The sequence below is a fragment of the Leopardus geoffroyi genome, chromosome E1 (assembly GCF_018350155.1).
Source record: "Leopardus geoffroyi isolate Oge1 chromosome E1, O.geoffroyi_Oge1_pat1.0, whole genome shotgun sequence".
Classification (NCBI taxonomy): domain Eukaryota; kingdom Metazoa; phylum Chordata; class Mammalia; order Carnivora; family Felidae; genus Leopardus; species Leopardus geoffroyi.
Genome location: NC_059330.1, coordinates 6,930,584 through 6,936,745, shown reverse-complemented (window position 1 = coordinate 6,936,745; position 6,162 = coordinate 6,930,584). Strand labels below are relative to the sequence as shown.

The 6,162-nt window shown below is 44.3% G+C and overlaps 1 long non-coding RNA gene across 1 annotated transcript; it reads right to left on the bottom strand.

Annotated features, from left to right (window-relative positions):
* Positions 1–484: 484 nt before the first annotated feature.
* Positions 485–5,831, bottom strand: LOC123603033. The gene is made up of 2 exons (XR_006714691.1): positions 5,069–5,831; positions 485–849 (listed from the first exon to the last, which is right to left on the bottom strand). It is a non-coding gene; the product is annotated as an uncharacterized LOC123603033 (long non-coding RNA).
* Between the last annotated feature and the right edge of the window lie 331 nt (positions 5,832–6,162).

Here is a 6,162-nt window from a genome sequence, read left to right as displayed (position 1 = left end):
AGAGAAAGAATTTGAAGCCATCTGGAATGCTCCTAAAGAAATTCCTGCACTGAGGAAGGAGAGCAATGGATAGTTCCCAAGACTCCATCTAACGCTAAGACCCCACAACTCCAGTTTTCCAAGCGGAGTAAGGTCTAGTATGTTTGATTAGTGAAAAGGCAGAAGTTTTCAGAAAATGCTCAAACCATTCTGATACACGTTTTGACTTTCTCTGCAAACGACTCACAGTACAAACTCGAAAGCAAGGACTTCCAGAAATTGACCTTTCCTTTCCCGTCTCGTGGAGTCATTAGTTCTGAGAAAAGGCATGCAGACACTCACATTCCCAATATTGACCCTCTTCGACTCGACTCCAGGGGACTGGGCACTATAATGAAACACTCCCTGGAAGGGGCTGTTAGGATATCTCACCAACGTGAGGCTGTGAGGACCTTTCCCCTTTAGGTGACAGCCAGAGCTCGAAAAGTGGAAACAGACCCCGGCCTGCCCTGAAACTCAGCTTTTATTGATGGTAGATGTGGGGAAGGGGCTGCAGGCTGGACGGGACTGTAAGGAGCAGGGATGAGGGCTCATGAACTTCTCTTTGCAAAAGGAAAATCCCCATGGCGCTGAACCCTTAAGAACGGGCATCTGGACAGAATATCTATCTTCTCTGCCTATTAAGCAAACACTGACACGAAAGCCAGTCGAGGACGGGATGAGGGACAGCATGGCTTTAGACAACGTAGGTCAAGTGTAGTAACCGTGATCATCCGGTGCTCCAACTGGACAGCAACATGAAGTAAAGTCGGGCAGGAGAACGACTGGCGGATATGCGTGAGAGTGGGTCAGTTTTGGCTCACTGTTCACCTAGAAAGCAGAAGGGAAGAAAGTAGGATCGCAGCGCTGCAAAATCTTGGAGAGCACAATATCTCATGTGGCGGAGCTGAAAAAGCAAGCCTGGAGTAGGTCAGAAAGTGCCCAAGGGATGAACGCCCCAAAAAGGGAGCCCCGAAGTCCACAATCCCTGGGCACAACATCTAAGACATCGGGGCACCTGGGTGGTGCAGTCGGTTGAGCTTCCCACTTCGGCTCAGGTCATGATCTCGCAGTTTGTGGCTTTGAGCCCCACGTCGGGCTCTGTGCTGACAGCTCAGAGCCCAGAGCCTGCTTCGGATTCTGTGTCTCCCTCTCTCTCTGTTCCTCCCCTGCGCGCACTCTCTCTGACTCTCAAAAACAAATAAACGGTAAAAAAAAAAAAAAAAACTAAGACCTCACGTAATCCTGAACATAGCAGAGAATGTCAGATAAGGAGAAATAAACACTAGAAAATATGGGTGTAAAGGCTGAAGCAACTGGGAGAGGATGGGGGTTATGATACTGGCTACAACGCACACACTATATACACCAGGCAAGTATGGTTATCATTTCACCCACCCACACTCTGGCATGCCCACAACAAAGCTATGAGGAAGTAACCTGTCCATGTTCAGCCAAGCTAGTGGAAGGCACAGCCAGGACATGGCCCACAGCAGCAGGCCGTAGGACAATACCTCCTAAGCATGATGTCACCCTAGCACAGCTTAGACGCAGCACGATTCAGGGGCTGAGCTCTCAGAAATGTTGACAGCTTTGTCCCAACTCCCTACGTCAGACCCCTAGGATCACCGCCTCTTCGTGCCCAAAAGGGCCACAGCAGTCTCTTGCTTCCAGTCCCCTAACGCACACAGGTTACCTTCTACGGTACCATTACCAGGTGACTCTCCCTACCTGCCAATGTCTGAAGCTGAACTCGTTTTGCTCACAGCACACTCCACTGCCAGCCCTTTATAACTGTTACAAAAGCCTTCCACGAACAACGCACACCTCAGCCTGCCTTCCGATTCCTACTGCTCATTGTTCAAAGGTCTAGACCTATACGAAAAAAGCCCAGTATTTTTCTATGTATAAAATACAAGAGGGACGCCTGAGTGGCTCAGTTGGTTAAACGTCCAACTCTCGATTTCAGTTCGCGTCATGATCTCACGGGTCGTGGGATCGAGCCCTGCGTCTGGCTTTGCGCTGACAGGACGGAGCCTGCTTGGGATTCTCTCCCTCCCTCCCTCCCCCTCTCCCCCTCCCACTCTCTCTCTCAAAATAAACTTAAAAAAAAAATAAACCACTAAAATACAAGAGAGAGTTGAAGGCACCTATCACCACCCAAGTCCTCACTCTCTAGGAAAAATACCGTCAATTCCCTCAAACATCATGAAAGAACCAAAGACTACCAATGTCAACCTTGCCACTTCATCCACACAACCACAGCTGCTGCCACTGACCCTTCAAGCACAAAGAAAAAACAATACTCAAGTATGTGAAAATTTTTACCAGGTCTAAGAACAGCACCCAATCAAAAGATTCAGAGTAACTATCTCATTACAAAAGACTGCTATAAGAAAAAACGGAAGCTCCAAAGGCTCGAGCAGATATTCACCGAACAAGATCTAGGAATATCAAATGCACATTAACTCATTAATCATTTGGGCAATGCGAATTAAAATCAAAATGAGATACCACTGACCATCTACTAGAATGGCTGAAAAGACTGACAATGTCAAGTGCCAACAAGGGTATAGGGCAACCGGGACTCTCACACATGGCTGGTGGGAATGGTTTCTAAACACCGTTCTTTATTAAAAGGAGCCCAGAGTTCTTGGAGAAGCAGCTACTTCCAGGGCTGGAGGAAGAAAAACATAAGATGATCCAGAAGCATCCTACACTACCAGAAAGTAAGACAGGGTGTTGAAGGACGAGTAGGGACACATCTAAAGGATACAGGAACCAATCTGAGAAAGTTTCCCAACAGCCAAACCTGGAATGATTTGAACAAAGTAAATAGCAGTAACACTGGATTCTAATCAACAGAATTAAATGAAGATCCACAAACTCAAAATAAATGGTGGGGAAGGGAGAGCTACTCCTTATAGGAGAATTCCAAGTAACAGATGCAAAGGAAATGAAGAAAATGGCCAAAAACCAACAGAAATACGTGTAGACAGGGTACACCAATGGGGGTTAAAATTCCATGGCCAAAGTTTGAGGAGAAACAGGGTATCTGAACATAGTCCAAAAGTATCTCCCCCAAGATATAGGACAACAGAGAAAGAATAAAATAGAAGACACAGTAACTGCACTTTGGAGAAAGCTAGCAGATCTCAACCAAGTGATCAAAGTCAAATCCAACAATATCCAAGAACATCAACATCCAAGAACAAGGCACATCCACATCACGGATCCCCTGCACTAGGCAAGAACATGTCACTTCAGTGGGTATCCTTGCCAAAAACCAATAACCTCCATCAAATTATAAGAAAACACCAAACTCAAATGGAGGGACACTCTACAAAACCACTAATCGGTACTACTCACAAGTGTGAGGGCCCTGAAAAACAAAGTAAGACAGGAGAACGGGACAGATTGGAGGTAGCCGAGGAGAAATGAAAACCGAATGCAATGTGGAGCCCAGGATTAAAAAACGTTAGTTGAAAAACATGGAATCTCGCTAAAGCCTGTAGTTTACGTAACAATATCGTACCAAATTCTTAGCTCTGAGAACCCTACCCAGCTCAGAGAAGATGTTACATGACCTTAGAGGAAGCCAGGGGGCTTTGTACTAATTTTGCAACACTCCTGTGAATGCAGAAATATTTCCAAATACCAAATTTTAAAAAACTGCAATCAGACTCTTTAGAAAGTAATGATAATATGGGGCCCTGGGCAACTCTGTCGGTTGAGCATCAAACTCCTGGTTTCGGCTCGGGTCATGATCTCACGGTTCCTGAGTTCAAGCCCACACAGAGCTCCCTGCTGACAGCACTGAGTCTGCTTGGGATTCTCTCCACCCCGTCCCCGCTCATGCTTTCTCTCTCAAAATAAATAAATGAACTTAAAAAAATTTTTTTAAAGAAAGTAACAATAATATCTGATTCATGCCCTACAGCCAAAGCTAAAGTCAAAGAGAAATTCCTACCCTTAAATGCCTTTTTTTAGTAAAAACAATGGACGTAAAAGAACTAAAACACATGCCTTCAAGAGATTAAAAAATATAAACGTGTACACATACACCTACAAAAGGAGAAAGGAATAATAAATGTTAAGTGTCTATAAACCGAAAGAAAGAAATATAAAGTTCAAAGGATCACAAAGAAAAAAATACAAGTACACAATTTAAAGGCTAAGAAAGACATATTACCATTTATAGCCATGTATAGGCATGGAGAGAGAATTTTTTTAAACTGCAAGAAACACTGTATATTAACTTTCTGTTTTAGGAAATGGCAATAATCTAGAAAAACATAAATTATGAAAATTGACACAGAATACACAGGAAAGTCAAAAAGCTTAATAATGATAGAAGTAAAAAAAAAAAAATTATTAAAGACCTACATATCAATGAGGCCTTAACTCATTTTACAAATAAATCCTTTCAAAGTTTCAAGAAATAGTTAACTCTTGGGACACCTGGGTGGCTCAGTCAGTTAAGCATCCAACTCTTCATTTTGGCTCAGGTCACAGAGCTCAGTATTCACGGGATTGAGCCCCGCATCGGGCTCTGTGCTGACAGTGCAAAGCCCACTTGGGATTCTCTCTCACTCCCTCTCTCTCTCCTCCCCTTTCCACCTATCCCCTGTGCATGCTCTCTCAAAATAAACATAAAAAAAAAAAGTTAATTTTTATGTCAATTCAGCTGTTTAGGAACATAGGAAAAGAACACAATGCGTTTTCCACGAGAACAATCCTAATCACAAAAACACGGTGTAAGTATAAAAATTAAAATGCTCCTGTTGTACAATTACTATGGCAGAGAGTCGCAATTCCTACCCTTAGGATTTTGTTCACATGTAGAGATGGAGAAATACGCCAAACAGAACAGAGGCAAATTTTAAAAATGTCTGAGTCATTCTGTTTTCTCTGCATCTCTCTTAACTGTCAGACCACTTGCCCAGGGAGAGGCAGGCACACCCCTCGGGACGTTCGGGACACATTTCAGAAAGCCCGTGATCTTGGCGTTCCTGCCAAGGCTCGGTGCTACGCTCCCATTCGTACCAACCTGTCTTTTCTGTTCTATCATGCCTGTCCTTACATCTCACGTACGTGTTCTTTTAAAATGGGATTAATCAGAAAGTCTAGCCGCATCGATTTTTATAGACGTCTTCTCCTTTTCCTCATCAAAAAATCATTTGTAATTATATTGCCAGAATTTAATTTTTGAGAGCATTTCATCCTTTGTGGGCCCTCATCCTTTATAATGATTTCAGGCTTGGAATAATGGCTCCTTTTTCTGTAAAGCTTTGGAAATTGAAGACCACGGGGTTAAGACATGTCTGACTGATGCTTCCCTTTCGTGTAAGATGCCAAGCTTGCTTTCTCCAAAGCCTTCTTTCGATTCTGCGTAACCAATGATTCCATCCAAGTTGACCAAAAAATTGCAGTTTCGCTACAGTCACTTTCTGTGACTTTTCAAGAGGGGACATTCCCCAAATCAATTTTTTTTCTTAAAGAAATTCTTCATGTTTCTTATTTTCGTGCACAAAGAAGGCCCAAGCTGGTATCCATTTTTCGAACAGTGCTACAGCACTAAACAACTCTAATAGGATATTTAGAGTCTCACTAGGCCTCAGGAAGATGTCTTACAAAACCAATTCAGCTCAAATGCCTGTTTTCACTCTACCAGCTTTAGAGTGCCCTGCAGAGACTTCTGAGGGTAGGAGAGCCACGACTGGACCCGTTTCCCCTCCTACAGGACCCTGGAAAACATCAAGGTACTCATGGAGGAAGGGGCTTTCCAGCGAGGATTCTTAAACATGGAGGCAACTGACCAAGCTCAAACCACTGGCAAAGTCCACCTGTGAGGTCACAGAGAGCCCAGGAGGTCAAAGGCCTTCCCTGTGAAGCCACATCCTGTCCTTGCTGGAGACCAGCTACTGTAAAACAGCAGGAAGATGCCAGAGAAATGGGAACAGGTCGTCAGGAGCCCCCCCCCAACCTCCCTGCCCATGGCCCCTGAGCGTCCAGAGGGAGGGTGTTGAGGGGTGACCTCCCCACCGTGTTCAGCCACTGAGCTCAACTGAATCCCAGAAGGAAATGGCAAGATGGTGCCAAGATCATTCACTTGGATTTCTACTTTTTTTCTTTGCCTTCTTC